The sequence below is a fragment of the Canis lupus genome, chromosome 31 (genome assembly GCF_048164855.1).
Source record: "Canis lupus baileyi chromosome 31, mCanLup2.hap1, whole genome shotgun sequence".
Lineage (NCBI taxonomy): Eukaryota > Metazoa > Chordata > Mammalia > Carnivora > Canidae > Canis > Canis lupus.
In genome coordinates, this window is record NC_132868.1 from 39168103 (window position 1) to 39184666 (window position 16564).

Below are 16564 nucleotides of genomic sequence, written 5' to 3' on the forward strand. Positions count from 1 at the left end.
AAAAAAAGAAAAGTGAGATTCCCTGCAATATCCTCTCTGGCCACTAGGGGTACCTTTGTACCATTTTTCATCCTGCACCGATTTGGAGTAGAAACCTCTATTAGGGGAAAAGCAGGGTCCTCGGCATTTTTTGCGAGCAGTGCACCCAGAATCCAAAAAGATTTTTTTTAAAAAAAAAGAAGAAGGAAGAAAGCAGCCACAGTTCTCCCGGTCACCCGAACGGGGCCACGAAACCGCTTCCCTGGACATCGGCGCCAGGGATTCGTTTTCGAGGTCAATTTCCCATCGAGATAAATCTATTGGATTAGTAGGATTATCTGATTGCAGCCGAAAGAAGTAACGTTGTTTGATCATTTGTATTTTCTTGCCTGCTGGTCGGATTTGCATGGAGGTGGTGGCTCTGGGTCCCGAGAATCCTGGATCGTGGTTTCATCTGGGGAGAAAAAAAGGATCAATCGACACGTTTTGGAAGTGTCCGTGGGTGAATTAAAAAAAAAAAAAAAAAAAAAAAAAAAAAAAAAGGAGGTGTGGGGGGGTGGTGGTGGTGGTGGTGGTTTTGCAAAAACTGGGATTGCGGCTGCTTAAAGAAGAAAAATAAATTGAAAAAGGAAGCGTCTTGAATTCTGCTACAAGAATCCCCAGGGCTCAAGATCCAAAAAAAAAAAAAAAAAAAAAAAAAAAGAGAGAGAGAAAGAAAAAAAAAAAAAGGGGGGAAAAAAAGCAGAAAAAGCGTCTAGAAGCGGATAAATACTTGGACCGATCGAGCCTGAATTTGACGGCGAAGTGGAAGGAGGAAGTGTCTCCTTGAAGGGCCGGAGGGGCACTAAGGGAGGACCAGGGGGCCTGCGCGGCTCGCTCCGGGAGGGTAAGTCGGGGGGTCGGGGGGGTCGCGGGGTGCGGGCGGGGTGCAGGCTGGGGGCTGGCGGTCGCGGGGTGCAGGGGGGCGCAGGCGGGGTGCTGGGGGTCGCGGGGTGCAGGCGGGGTGCAGGAGGGGTGCTGGGGGTCGCGGGGTGCAGACGGGGTGCGGGCGGGGGTCGCGGGGTGCGGGCGCGGTGCAGGAGGGTCGCGGGGTGCGGGCGGGGTGCGGGCGGGGTGCGGGCGGGTGCAGGCGGTCGGAGCTCCCGGCCCCGGCTCGGCGGCGGACCTCAACTTTGCACCCGAGACCTCCGGCGGCCGAGCCCGGGCCCCGCGCTTTCCCGCGGGCGGCACTTCCCGGGGACCGAGCGGCGATGCCCGCGGAGCCGCCTGTGCGGGCTGCGCTCCCCCCGGGGCGGCCGCGGATGCTCGGCGGCGGGGACACTGGCCGCTTCCGCGTTCCCTGGCTCCCCTCCCCCTCCGCCCCCTCCCCTCCCCTCCGCCCCCTCCTCCCCTCCCCTCCCCCCCTCCCCCTCCCCGCCCGCTGCTGCGCTGCAGGGCCCCTGCCCCGGGGGGACGCCGAGGTGCACGGCCGGCCGCGCGGGGCTCGGGATCCACTTGCAAGACTTCGGCGTAACCCGGCGCCGGGGAACTTTGTGGGAGTTGGAGGAGCCCGGCCGCCCCCGCCCCCGCCCCCGCCCCGGGTCCCCCGCCCCGCGCTGCGCCCCCGCCCCCGCCCCCGCCCCCGCCCCGGCCTCTCGCCCCACCCCGCGCCGCGCGCCCTCGCAGACCTCTGCGCGCCTCCCGTGCAGGCCGTTCCAACCCCTGCCTCCCTCTCTCCCTGCCTCCTTTTTTTTTTTTTTTAATTTTTTTTATTTTTTTATTCTCTTAATTTTTTTTTTTTTTTTAGGCCCTCCTCCCTATTGGCAGGGGGAAAATCAATGTCAGCGCATAGGATTTCAATGAGGCCCTCAAATGAGTGGTGTTCACGGACTTAGGAAACTAAAAGTTGCTCCGCAATCCGGAAAAAAAAAGCCTGTTCTTGTGAACCGGTTTGGGGACCCACAGGGGTTCCGAGCAGGAGCAGTCACAGATGGACTGATGGGTTTGGAATGTGTACCTAGATAGGCTAAATATCTATTATCTAAGTAGGTATCTAACTATCTATTAATGAATTACTCCCCCCCCCACCACCCCTTAGTACCTTCTGACACCTCAGCATTATAATTTTAGTTGGCTCTTCCCATTTAAGGCCAATTCGTTAGATCCTAAAGCTTCAGACATCAAGATCCCTTAGAATAAAATGGACCTAGATAATTGTTAAGATAGAAAATAGTGATTTTTTTTTTTAAATCCAATTTTATCTCTTAAAGAAAAGCATCAAATATCTTTTCAGGGGTTTCTGTTTACAGATTAGGATATGAATGGAGATACTTTTATGGCCTTAACATTGAAGCCTCCCCATTATGTGTGAATTCATGAAAGGCCACTCTTCAGTGTCATCTGAAGCACTCATCATCCCCCTACTTATTTCAGCAATTCCAAATGCATCAGACATCCTGGTATATTAAAAGGGGAGCCTTGCCAAACTTTCTTCCCGGTTTCGTGTATGTATGTGTTTCCTAAATCTGAGTTCTGAAACAAGCACAGTGTCATTCCTTTTTTTTTTCTTTTTAAGAGGAAATAGCAAAATAGAAAACTTTTCTCCCAAAAATTCTATGGTGCAGAAATTAAGTATTTCCTTTTTTTTTTTTTTTTCAGATTTTGTGTAAGCTTGTCTAAAGGCCACAAAAAATAGAAAACTACTTTTTATAAGCCCAACTGTTAGTTTCAGGGAGAAATCTGAGAGGCTAGATTTGCCTTTCTTTTACGCAGCTCTAAGTCACGTGGTTCATGTGCAGGGTGAGCTAGAAGAATGGATGGTCTGTGTATTGGTACATTCTAGCCACTGATCTTAGCCCCACAGTTCAATGATAGTGAACATCTTTTTTTTCAAAGTTTGAAGTAATAAAAAAAAATGTTAGCTGGTAAATAACAACATTAAATGATGACAGTAAATATTTAATGAAGATGAATGGGAGGTGAGCTGGAGTTGTTCCTTCTGGGCTAGTAGAGAATATAACGTTGGTACAAAGGTAGATGGAGAATATGAAACACGAGAAAGAAGGTACTTTTAAAAGTTAATTCGGATATTTCACAACCATTGAGCTGGTGGTCATGACATTCGCCATAGTGCTAAGCAGAAGACTCCGCTTAAAGTGTCCTTGTCCCCGCTGAGTGCTATTTTTCTCGGTCAGGAATCATCAATACTTTCTATTCTCTTTCACCAGTGGAAAAAGAAAAGGGGAAACTTTGTCTTACTCTTTGGTTTCTGTAAGCGGTTCCTGCACAGAACTCTGGTGACTTTGTAGGTAGTAGATCCACTTTGGAAGGTCAATAATGATGGAGATAAAAGTAAAATTACACACCACAGAATTTTTTCAGACTGTAGCCAATAAACAAAACCAAGGTACCCAGTTATAGAAATCCTCTCTACCAAGAGAGCAGATCACTCTATGAACTCCTGAAAAACTTGAGCATTCACTTAGAAAATTCATTACATCTTCCTCTATCTTATCCAAACACATATTTTTGGTTAAGATGATTAAAGCAGGATGGTCTTGATCAGCTTTTCCACTTTTGATTCAGAGTAACATAACATGTCGTAGTTTTGGATGAAGGGATGGAAGCTCTCAATTCCCCCAGAAAATTACAAACCCAGTTCCTGAGGTATGTGACAAGAAATAGCACTGGGTTCCCCAAAGCTCATGACTATAGAAAAACTGATGTTGCATTCATTGGAGCTTTGTTTGACAGCTGCACCTGCCCCTCAAAAGCCTTCCATGTGTTCTAACTCACCTAACATTCAGTAGGAGTGAAGATATTTCCTGCGGCTTCTTTCTATGATTTTGAAACGATTAAATACAGTTAGTTACATACTATTCTACATTAATTCATTTTTTTTGAAAAGCCTCTTAATTGAAAGTAAAATGAAAAGGGCAAGAGTTTTACATGAATTATTGAAATTTAACACATGGCATCCAAAACCGTAGATTTTCCATCTCTTTTGCTTTCTTGAGAAATGTCAAAATAAAACAAAAGTTTTGGTTAATTTAAAATTTCAATTTTTTAATATCTTAAATTTGTGAGGCCCAGAAAATTAAAAAAAAAATAGTGAACATTCATGATGAATCTAGAATGTCCTTTTTAATACCTTTTATTATTTTTTATTTTTTTATTTTTTTGATTTTTTTAATACCTTTTAAAAAGATAATTTAAAATATTTTGATGTAGCTACCATTCTCAACCGTTTGTAAGAAGAGTGATTCCTCAACAGTAACATACTTGATTCTCTTGGCTTTGTTATTAATGGAATCACGTTAATGATGTTGAACATCACTATGTTGCTATGAAAGGATATGAAGTATTTTTACCTTTAAAATTCTGCTCTTCCCACCCCCCCCCACCAAAAAAAAAAAAAAAAAAAGAACCCCACCTATTTGGTAGCAAACCTGTGTGAGACAGAAAGATTACTAACTCCAAGCTTAAGTGAAGTCAGAGAAAACTAGTAAATCACTTCAGGGATTTGAAATTATTAGACATTAAACTTTTGGGGGATTTTATATGAATTCGTTTTATAACAGTCAATATAATCTCTTCTGTGCCTATTTCCGTTGCATGTAAGAGAAATTCTAGTCAATGGCAACACGCTTTACTGCTGCCATTACTGCAGACTTTATAGATCAGAGATGTGTCAGCATGTTAGCTTTAGCAGTAATGCCTCTTTTGTGTGAAACCTTATGGGCCTTGCAGGCAGTCTCTCATCCTGACACTCATAAAACGTTCAAGTCCTCATATTTATTATTTAATTTTCTTCCTATATATAGCAACAGAACACTTCAATATATGAATATGTAGCCAAAAAAAACCACAGGCAAGCGTCAATGGGACTAATGAGTTTTAATAATACACATATTAGGGGCTCCTAAAGGAAGTTTAATTAAGAAAAACAAGTTGAGCATGAAATTCATTTTGGAACAAAAGCAAGTTAAGTTATTGCTACAGATGTAAAATCAAAAACCACAGTGATCCGTCCCAGGAAATAAAGTTCCCGCCTGAGACTGACTAGACCTACTAAGTGCAGTTGACATCTTAGGACCTGCCTTTAAGTTGATGAGCTTGGTTGGGTTTGACTCCTGGAATTGAAGCATATATACTTTTTCACTTTTTTCTGGTGTCTGTAGCATTTAAGTATTTTACCTGTGTACCCAGTCACACTTTTTGTACATGATCCTGATGATCCTGGTTCCCTTGTGATAGGTCACACAGTAGGCTTTTCTTTGTCTGTGGTCTTCTCTGACTGCAGGTACGCCTGCACCTAGAGCTACCCCAGGAGCCCATGCCGTCCCTTTGGGTGTGCTGTCGTGGTGCTTCGGTTTCTCTATCAATTTACCTGCACCTGTAATTCTGCTTAATTTTTGACATAATTTAGAAAGTAAGCCGGCATTTGTTTGCCTGCTTATTTGTTTATTTGGTAGCGCCAGTGGGGAGAAGTAGGGCAGAAGTCAGGAAGCAGATAGAATATTGAGCAGATATCTTCTTAGAGTGTGATTTTCTTATATTTTGTCTGTATCTAAATGACATAGTCATATTCTGAAAAGAACGGAGATGTCAGGCAGTGATATGAAGGTTTTATATATGTGCCTCAACAACTTCCTTTTTTTGAAACAAACATCCCATTGATGTACTAACTTATTCTTTTATACAGATGTTTGTCATCACTTAAATGTAACAGTACTTTTTTCTTCCTGGAAGCACCCAGTGAAAGTTGAGTCATAGAAAAAAAGAGGTTAATTGTAACATTTCATGGTGAATTGAAAATTCTTGCTGCCTTTTTTTTTTTTTTTTAATAGTTTGGTGACTACTTTCATACTGTCATATGGGGGCACTCACTGTGCTTGGAAAATCAGCAAGGTCACCCATGAAATCAATGAATATTGTTTTGATAAAAAAAAAAAAAACTAACCTGGAATTTTCACTGAGATAAGATTTTCCCGTAAGATACCCACTCCTCTTAGGATAGAATTCACCAAGAAAACAGTGATGATGGCATAGGGCATTGACTAATAGTTGTCACAATATTCACACCTAAAAACGGTACTCGAGCCATTTAATAGTTAACCATAGCTCTACAAGGTTCACTTCAGTAACCATTATGCTTCAAGTCGGTGCATCTGTCATTTGTGATTTAAATCTGTATTACTTAGTTGTCTAAAACTTTACACAAAGTGATAGTGTTATCTATCATTTTTTTTTATGGGTAAAAAAACAATCACTGGGTTCCTTATGTCTTTAACTATGCCAGGTATCCTAATGCATATGTTATCATGAGTATTGATATAAAAATTTCCCATTATTCAGACCCGCGGTCTTCAGTAATAACCTCTGAGCAGTTGTTGAGGATACAGAGGTAAAAAAGTTTGCACACTGAAACAGCACAGTAGTAGTAGTCTGTGTGACTTCCATGACTGCAAGGTTTTTGTCTTGTGTTTCAAAGCCGTACCTGGCACATAACTGGTAACCAATAAATATTTGTTAAGTGGGTGAAGAGATGGGCTCTAGGGCTTTGGACGTTAACAACTAAATATGTAACCTCTTGCTTCATCCTTGGTCTCTTCATTTTTGCCTTTTTTTCCCTTAACATCAGTCAGTTGTTCTTTTGAACAACATATGCAAAATTCCAAAAGTAGAAAGGAATATATTTAAAGATTGAATTTTAATCAGAGACAAATGATAATTGAGACTTTGTAGCGATTTTTATTTATAGGTTTTTAAAGAGATTTTGATAAATTATTTTATTAAGGCGTACAAGTACAATAGGGTTATTTCTGGTTGTAATTGACCAAAACGTGCATTAGAGTTATTTTCTGCCATGAAGAAAATGTGATCGCTCAAGGAACTTTGGAGGGAGAAAAAATTAGTCAAACATTTACAAACACTTAGAACATAGACAGTGAGTCTTAAACTACAATGAAGTTTGGTGTTTGGGCCATTATTCGAACCCTTTTCTCATTTTTTTTTTTTTAATGCTTTATAATTCTGAGCTCCCTAGTCAATTTTATTTAAATGGTGAATTCATTGAGCAACTTAACGTTCCACATGTATGTTAAATTCTTGCAAATATTTATTTATCGCCATGCTGCTCATGGTCCGTGAATAGAGCATTTTTGGGGATTCTGTGATTACTAGTACTAATAGAACTGTAATATGAAGGGAAAAGAAAAGACGTGGACGTCTGAAGAATATTGCAAGTGTAATGTTTTTTTCCCCCTTTGGGGCACTGGTCAAGCTCTAAGCCGGGTCAGGAGTGACAGGAAGCCATTATCATTGTTTGGTGCCTTATGTGAAAGGAGTTGGTGGTCTTAGTCCAGTTCCTAGTAGACAGTTATTCCTTAAACAATAGTCACTATAGTGTTTGCCAATTCCAGCAGAAGCCTGGGACTGAATGGGCACAAAGGTTTAACTACCCCTTCTCTGCTAATCATCCTCCAAGAGGTCAAGATTGACACAGCCTGGCACAGGGCCACACCGAGAAACTTAGCACTGCCTCTGCCAAAGTTGTAGCTATTCTCTGGCAACAAGGGCTTTTTTTAAAGAGGACTTTAATTAAGCAGGGCACCAGGAATGGCAATTCTCTACTCTTCCCAGGCACAGCAACTCACTAGAAACAAAAATAAGCTTAGATAGCGACTTGAGAATGTAGCACTGCTCTTAGATTGTTCTCTCTTCTCCGTAAAGCTGGTGGCAGCCATAATTAAGTTGCTTCTGGAAGCAATGACTTGTGACCCAAAAGTGGCCCCTTTCAGACAAAAGCATCAATTTAATATCAAGGGAAGTAATCAGCCCTACCTTGCTGTCTTCCCTGAGCTCTTGAGTGATTATTCATTTTCTTCTAAAGGATCACAGGGTCGCCAATTGGTTTTAAAAATATGTCCTGCAGTATTTTACATATACATTAAAACTGTTGCTCACACTTTTTTTTTTTTTTTAACATCCTGTCTTATGAACTTATGAATTCCTGTCCCTCTTACCCTTTCACCTTGTTGTTTGCTTGGAAGTCAGGACTATTAAGTTAGATTTTAGATTTAATACTTAGAGATTCTGAGTGTGAATTCAAAGTATACAGGAAGTAAAAGTCATTTTATACAGTTCAATGTTAGATGGTTTGTTTCAGCCACCTCTAGGGCAAAAAAAAAGAAGGTCTGGTCTCCGATATTCAGCCATTAGTTGTAATGATGGCCATAGCAGAAATACTCAGATGTGAATGCAGAAGGAAACATTATCACTTTGATATCTCTTTCTTTGTGGTGTCAGGAAAACTACGGCATCTCAGAATCCCATTTTTTTTTTTTTTTTTTTTTTTGCCAGACAGCAGTGGAATTAGCTACCAGTCTGCATGGCCATCCATGTACGCCCTTGCACGTTGAGGAATTTCTATTATACTCTAATTTGTTTCTACCTCTTCTCCGTCTTACCGTCTCTTGCTGTAACTCTAATTAAGGTAATGCCTTTACAGGGATCAGACGTTACAGATGGATAACAGCTGAGGGTAGGGTTAATTGATAAAAAATAATGTAATAAATGAATGGGTTATTCTCGAAGACTAAGGACAACCTATTTATGGCATTATCATGATTATAATTCTTCTAATCATACTGGGGATAGGATCTTATATTCCTGAAATGGCCCGGAAATTCTTGAACGGTCAGCTCCTCTCCAGCATGACGCCCTACCCTGCCCTCAAAGTCTTCACTCTTTGTTCTTGAAAAGCCCCACCCTTCACAGCATTTTGGGCTTTCTCTTTCCCCCGTCCGTCCCCTGATTTTCACCTGCTAACTCTTACTCGTCCTTCAGAACTGCTTTTTAGGAAGATCATCCACCCTGGTCCAGACTCATTACATCTCCCCTCAGAAGCGCACGTGGTGGCTCAGTCGGTTAGATGTTTGGCTCTTGGTTTCCGCTTGGGTCATGATTTCAGGGTCATGAATTTGGGGTCATGGGATCTGAGCCCTGCGTGGGGCTCTGTGCTCAGCGGGGAGTCTGCTTGGGATTCTCTTTCCTTTTCCTGTCCCTTCTCTTTTCTCTCCTCTCTTTTCTCTCCTCTCTCTCTCTCCTTCTCTCAAATAAATGAATAAATCTTAAAAAAAAATCTTCTTTTTGGGATTCTCTTTCCTCTTCCTGCCCCTCCTTTTTTCTCCCTCTGTCCCTCCTCTCTCTCTTTCTCTCTCCTTCTCTCAAATAAATGAATAAACCTTAAAAAAAATCTTCTTTGGAGAACCCTGCATTATCCATCCTTCTTGGCGAAGTATTTATGACAATAGTTATTTGTGTGACAGATTTCAATAAACTGCATCCCCCCCATTGAACTTCAGTCTCCATGAGAATCAGCACTGTGCCCATCTTGTGTACGTGGGCCTCGCCAACGGCTACCCCTGAACAACGTAAGAGAATGAGGAGGAGAGCTATGTTATAAATTACTGTGATCGAAAGTACTACAGATTCAGTTACGAGAAGATAATAGGTGCTTTGAGAGTTGAGAGAAGGGAGTGTTTTTGTGGCTGGAAGGATCTGGGAGGGAAGTACTGATATTTGAGCCAAGCTTCAGGGGAGGCTAACTAGGGTTCCTCCAGGCAAACATTGTCCAAGCGAACACTTTCTAGGGAGGAAGATCTTGGTGAACAAGTTGGGCTCTCAGTTCACTGGCTGCTGCTCCCGGTGCTGTGAGCTGCCTTCCAGTAGTCTTGTGTTTGCACCGAGATAGTTGGCTAAGGGTGTAACCTTGGCAACATACTCCTCGTTTTTTCCTTGCTACTCTTGAAAATATTTTATTGGTAAAATTTTTTCTTCTGTTACTGTCAAATTTTAGTTTGCCTTTTCTCCTTGATAATGTATTCTCTCTGTTATTTTCTTACATCACTGGAGAGATTCATTTACAGTGGAAGTAGCTTAAGGAGAAAAAAAAAACAAATAGAACTGCTTATATTTTCTTTGGAGGAGAGGATGTTAAGTTTGGGAATCGACTGAAGCCAACCTACCCTCCTCCTCCTCCTCCTCCTCCTCCTCCTCCTCCTTCTTCTTCTTCTTCTTCTTCTTTTTTCTGAAAAGGATGCTCTGGAAAAAAAAATTGAGAAGGGGGCAGGTTTTATCTTTAGAGTCCATTAATTCTTAAGCCTTATCTCCTTCTATTTGTGAGAACTCACTAGGTTCATAAAACTGTGGCCTTGTTTTATTGAAAAATGTTTCAGTGGCTTTGTGTTCCTGATCTTCCATTTAATTATCTGTTACAAAGAGATGGTAATGATCTCTACTTCATGGTATTTAGAGACAATTAAATGAGATGATGCAGTTAGCTCACAGGCTGGCCTCAGTCTGTGCTCAGTTGGTGGTAGCTATTAATCAAGTTATTAATTAATGGTGATTATGAAAGAATAAGCTTGTCGCCACAGTGGTTCTCAATAGCTACATGGTGGTAGGGCCATGACATGGCCTCTGGCGTCCCTTGAAGTTTGATGTTCCCATCTCAGAGTAAACCTTCATAAATCCTTGGTTCTGTTTCTTACTTTTTCTCCTTGTACCCTTCCGGTATGACTTACCTTTCTACCTCGATGCAGTTTATCTATTCAACAATGGAATTACCACTTCTCATAACCTTTGCTCCTTGAAGCTCTAACATTCTTGACTTGTTTATCGCCAATCCTAACTTTTTTCATTTTCACTCTGGCCTACGTTATGGAATGTTGCTGGAAGAAGTCTCAATACCAAAATACTTGGAGATGCTCTAAATTGTGCTTATTAATTAACCCCAGCAGGCTGATCAACAGCCTTTTTATTTTCCTCTTGTTAGTGTCCTGTGTGTTTCACTTTCCTCAAATGCTAAAACTGAACATATGACTTAATTGAGTTGGTCTCATCAGGGAGCAAAGCAAAATGTCATGTTTCATAAAACTTTAGGGATGTTCTTTGGAGTTAGGCAGTCCTCAGCTTGTTTCTTGCGTCTGCCTTTCCCTAGCTTTGAGGCTTCAGGAAAGTTATGTAACCACTTAAATTATCATTTTCCTCTTCTCAAATAACAGTACATGGCTTGTAAATTGGTGGTGGGAACTAAATGAGACATGTGAAGTGGTTTGGACAGGGCTTGGCAAATAGTTGGTGATGATAATGTTAATTTGCTGTTATTTTTACATAAATGTAGTGTATTCGCCTATATTTTAAGTTGAACATGGTAATAAAATTGTTTCTGGTTTCTTTCTCACCATTTAGTTCACTAAGGTAATGGTCCCCACATTTTTGTTGTGATTATACAATCCTAGGTTTATAATAACCAAACCAAAAAAGTATAAAATATCTACATGCAAATCCTACATAAATATCTCTATCAGATTGTAAATCATACTCCAAATAGACATTAAAGGATGAGAAAAATAAAATCAGTATTTTTTAGTATCTTTTGAATCTTGATGCCTTCATTCCATCATTCATTAATATCCCAAGACGTAGAGATTCTAAGGGCACAGTTCACAGTTCATGAAATGCATATAACTCTGTATTTCAAATTGTTTTCTTGATGTTTTGAAAATCTTTGTTGTTTTTGCATGTGATTAGATAGCTGTGGTGTTGGGTCTTGCAACGTAGCTGAAGAGCTTGTATTAGAAGTTGGAGAAGTTTCATGTCTGCTTGTTTCTTGTTCTTATGATTGTGTCACTAGTATTTCCTTTAGCAAAAATTTATCTTTTGAGAGGCATTTAGTTCAGCAGTCCTTTCTGTGACAGTTACTTTAGTTTCAACATGATGAAAAACATATAAATCTACTTATCCAGTGATGTTACCAGTGATGTTAACTCTAGTATAAATCACCATACGGTTGGAAAGAAACAATAACAACAAAATTGTCTCCGTTGGCCAACCCACCATGTTATAGACTGTACACCTTCCCAAGAACATCTCAAGTGCTATAGGCATCACACAACCACGCGGAGATGCTGGTATTTAAACCATATATTCACATTGGCAAAGCTTCATTTCTTTATCTTTAAGCTTTATGTAAAAAAATTATGATACGTAGCTCAGGATTTACTTTCCTTCTCTCATCTGGTCATCTTGTGGTTAAGGTATGGGCACAGTGCTTTGGAGATCTCTGCTCCACAGCATTGCCAGCTTAATTTTCTTGTGAATAAATTTGATAATATTCTTCCCCTGTTAGGAATATTTAATGGCTTTTTATCATCCTGTGAATAAAATCCAAACTCTAGCTTTTTAATAAAGGGCTTGCTTGATTTGGCTGTAACCTGCCTTTTCAGTCTCATTTACTGAACCTCATTTACTCTGACTTCTGGCCAAACTAAACCATGCCCTCCTCAAACATTGCTGTGTCTTTCCTTTCTGTTGTAGGTCGGGGTTTCCCAGGGCAGAGGAAAAAAGACTCTGAGATGGAGGTTTACCCGCAGGAAGTTTATTGGGACATGCCACTGGGAGGGAGGGAGGGAATCACAGTCAGTGCCTCCCTCTGCACCCTTTCCCAGGGTGGCCCCTCGGAAGAGTTGGTCTGCTTTGGGACAAGAAAGCCAGGCCTTACACTGGTGTGGACCAGTCATTGGAATGTGAGCTCTTCCCATGGAGATCGAGCACTACAGTATCCACTCCATATCCTTTCCATATTTCTAGAATTTACCCTCTGACTGGGATCTCTTCCAAGACCATCCATGTTCAAATCTCTTTGCTAATCCGTTAACTAGAAGTAGACCTGTCTTCTAAAGTCTTAACAGCATTTTCTGTTGCATTTGTTTATTCATTCTATTTTTAAGTACTTACTAATACCCCTTAATTATACATTGGTTCCTTTAAGTGTTCAGGTACAGAAAGGACTCCTGGGACTCAAATATTTTATACTCCTTAGAAAGCTTGGTTACAGGGAACAGTACGAGAGAGCAACAACAGGAGAAGGATATCCATTGAATGGGTTCTGGACATCTCAGACCAGGCTTCTTTGTTTTGTTACTGCAAGTCACACAGGATAGTCTTTGTCTCCAAGTCACTTCTGGTAGGCATGTGAAACATCGTGGTATAGGAATCCCCACGTCTGCTGATGCTCAGATTCTCTTATAGTGAGCTGGTCACGTAAGCACATTCCAGTTACATGGGTGGTCTTGGCCATTGAGAACACTGCAGTCCACTGAAACCAGTTATTAGTAAATGCAATAATTATTAAATTATTAGTAGTAAAACCAATTCTTCAAACCACTGATTATGATTAAGCACTGGGGCAGGTTGATATATTCTGACCTCAAAATGAGTCATAGCCCCGTAGGTATAAAATATTACTTACTTTTGGATAATACAGCCAATCTTCATTATTCCTTGATCTGTATTTTCAAATTTGCTTATTTATTAAAATTTATTTGTAACCCCAAAGTCCATACCCAAGTGCTTCTGCAGTCATTCACAGATAGATACGGGAAGAGTAAAAACTTTGGGTTGACCTACGAGCATTTTTTTCAGCTGAGATTATTCAAGGAGATACCCTGCTTCCTTGTTTCCGCTCTCCTATAGAGAAGGACAGAGGACAGAAATGGGAGAGGTGGAGCTGTGCAGTGAAGAAGCCGGAGCTCTGGGGCTAGTTGGACGGGCTTTGAATCCCAACTCTGGCATCTGTTAGTGGGCTTGCCTCAGACAAGTCACTTAGCACTTTTGTACCTTGTTTTCTCTTTTGTGAAATAGAGAAAATAGTCTAGGAGGATGAATTGTTTTTAGGGTTTAAGATTATAATTTGCAACTATGTGAATCATTTATAACTGTTTAATTTGTAATTGAGATTATAATTTATAACTATGTGAATAACTTCCAGCTATTTCCCTAGGAGCAATGGATCTATGTTCTGTAATTTGGTATTTGCAGTGACTTTGTAGTACATAACAATGGCAAAGAACAACAATCAATTGTATGGCACTGGGCAAGCTCCACACCACTCTGGTGAGAAGTCCATACCTGCTGAGGTTTGCCTGAATTATATAAGGATTGTCAAATAGATTTTATTGTGGATATGAAGTATTACTAAGAAAACAACAAAATCCTTGCCCTTGAGTAAGAAATTCAGTAGTGAGGGGAACTGGGTTCAACAATAAAACAAATAAAAAACAAAAACAAAGCAAGATAGAAAATAAATAGGTAACACTTTTTTGAAAGACACATAGGAGGCTCCGTCACGTTATGAGTTAGTTACAAACTTCGTGCTGGTTCCCACTTCCCCATTCATCATTTATTTGTTGAACACATGTCACATTTCAACATGCATTAGAGACAATTTTTTTTTTTTTTTTTTTTTTACTGTGACTTATCCCTTTAAAGTATTATAACTCCTTAGGAGCAAAAAGTCAACTGTACTCTCAGAACATCAAGCACACTAGCTTATATATTGTAGATATCCAATAAATGTTTGTTGAGTGAGTAGAAGACTGGATGAATGTGCCACCCACCGTGATTATGTAAAGTTCCAGGAAGTTCTCTACTCTCTCCAGCGTCATCTCTTTGGTCTGGGTTACTCAGGAACAAACTAGTTCCAGTGATTATAATAAATGAATATAAGTGAGATAATCTATTGCCATTTTTGATGCCTTTTTAAAATATTATTTATGTTTAATTTTATTTTTTCTCAGTGGGACCACACATGTTGCAACCCAAAGGGAGAAATTTTTTGAACTCGTACTTGTGCAAACTGAAATGTCTGACAGAGCTAGTCCTGTATGATTTGATAGGTTCCCCTCCTTCTCTGGCCTGCTGAATAAGGTTTTCTGATCTTGTTATTTTAATATATTTATTATAAAATATTTCAAACACGTGGAAAAATACACTTGCATAATGAAGATGTAGTTGTGTGTGTGTGTATGTGTGTGTCACCTGACACTGTCAAATCTTAGATTTATAAAACTTGCTAGTTAATAGTTAATTAATTGTGGTCTTTTAAGGCCTCACCACAGGTTATAATTCATAGTGCCAATTAATTAATTACCAATTAATTAATAGCATTAATTAATTAACTGCTTGAGTAATTTCATACACTTTTCTCCTTATCCAGGAATGACAAGTATTCTGTTACTACATATTTATGAGATCTGTGAATAATATATAGCTTCGTTTTGCATATTTTATGCTTTATTTAAATAACATTTTACTGTCTCTGATCTGCAACTCACTTTTTTTTTTAAGATGTTATTTATTTATTCATGAGAGACACAGAGACACAGGCAGAGACACAGACAGAGGGAGAAGCAGGCTCCCTGTGGGGAGCCCGATGCGGGACTCGATCCTGGGACCCAGGGATCACACCCTGAGCCAAAGGCAGACGCTCAACCGTTGAGTCACCCAAGCATCCCTGCAACTCACTTTATTTAAAACTTTTGAGATTTATCTAAGTTGACATATTTAGGTCTGGGTCCTTTATTTCCACTGATGTATAGGATTCTAATTTGTGAATATATCGTAATTCATTTATCAATATCTATTAATGGGCATTTAGGCTATTAGGAAGTTGGAATTTTTTGTTACCCATTATTACTTTAGCATAACCTTGTGTAAACACATATGAACAACCAATCGCTGCATTTGATGTAAAACAAAAAGGTAGAAAATGTAAAGCAAAAAAGGTAACAAAATAAAACCTAAACTTTCAGTAAGAACAGGGTAATCCATTTAAATTTCTGTTTCTATGAAATTGTTGGAGTATTTACTTAGACTCTGTGCTTCTGAAGGAACATAAAACACTTTTGCAATTCAATTTTAAGTGCACTAGGATCAATTTTTTAAAAAGTGTTAATTGTGCAGTGAGAGACTGTTACCAGGTGCACTGATCAAGAGGACAGCTTTTAAATCAGATGCCATTGGGCTCCTATTGATTCACTGAGAGACCTCGGGCAGGGTGTTTAACTTCTTTAAGTCTCAGTTCCTCTCAGTAAAAAGCGGGTAACTCTTGAACCCATGTTATAGGGTTATTGCAAATGAGATGTAAATGCATAAAGCTAATGGTTTGGCATACAGTTATAAAGCACCTTAAATAAATAGGAAAAAAAAATCTGCCAACAAATTTGAGAGACTATATATTTAGACATATATATACATATATGTGTGTGTGTGTATATATGAAGACATATATAGACTTATTTACATAGATATTTAAAATGTCATTAATTTAAGCAAGCCATATTTTTACATTCGACTCAGACAACTGTTATTATTATAACAAAAGTCTCTGAAAAATCTTTGGGATCAATACTATAATTCCCCATACGAGTGAGCTGGCGTAAAATGGGACATTTTTGTGACCTCATTTTTGTAACATTATTAGAATTAGAAAATTCACCATGGCATGCAGAATTCTAATTCTTCACAACCTGTGTTAAACAAAGTATCACATCAGTGGGAGACAGGAGCCCCTTTCTTTTTAACACGGCTAAGGCTTTGCGAGTACAAAAAGGAGCATTATTTTGTTAATAATGAAACAAGTACTTTTTATTACAAATAAGATACCAAATGTATAAAGAAGGAATTTGTGGAAATCACTGTACTTGGAAATTGGGCTGAATGAAAAAGGGTGATGAGACTTTTAAGGTGCCACCACAGG

The 16564-nt window shown here is 39.8% G+C and overlaps 1 protein-coding gene and 1 long non-coding RNA gene across 10 annotated transcripts in view; one reads left to right on the forward strand and one right to left on the reverse strand.

Moving 5' to 3' along the window:
• Positions 1-16564, forward strand: part of NLGN1 (neuroligin 1) — an 809004-nt gene that overhangs the window by 155668 nt on the left and 636772 nt on the right. For 5 of the 9 annotated variants that reach the window (XM_072808111.1, XM_072808114.1, XM_072808116.1 and 2 more), the window contains exon 1: positions 59-865. The exons of 2 other annotated variants lie outside the window; for them this stretch is intronic. The gene's annotated coding sequence lies outside the window, so the exon portion shown is untranslated. Of the gene's footprint in view, positions 1-58; positions 866-16564 lie in introns of those variants that run through there. 2 more of the 9 variants (XM_072808118.1, XM_072808119.1) reach the window with 1 other exon arrangement.
• On the reverse strand, positions 143-1266 carry LOC140622324 (uncharacterized). The gene is made up of 2 exons (XR_012022088.1): positions 1145-1266; positions 143-433 (listed from the first exon to the last, which is right to left on the reverse strand). It is a non-coding gene; the product is annotated as an uncharacterized lncRNA (long non-coding RNA).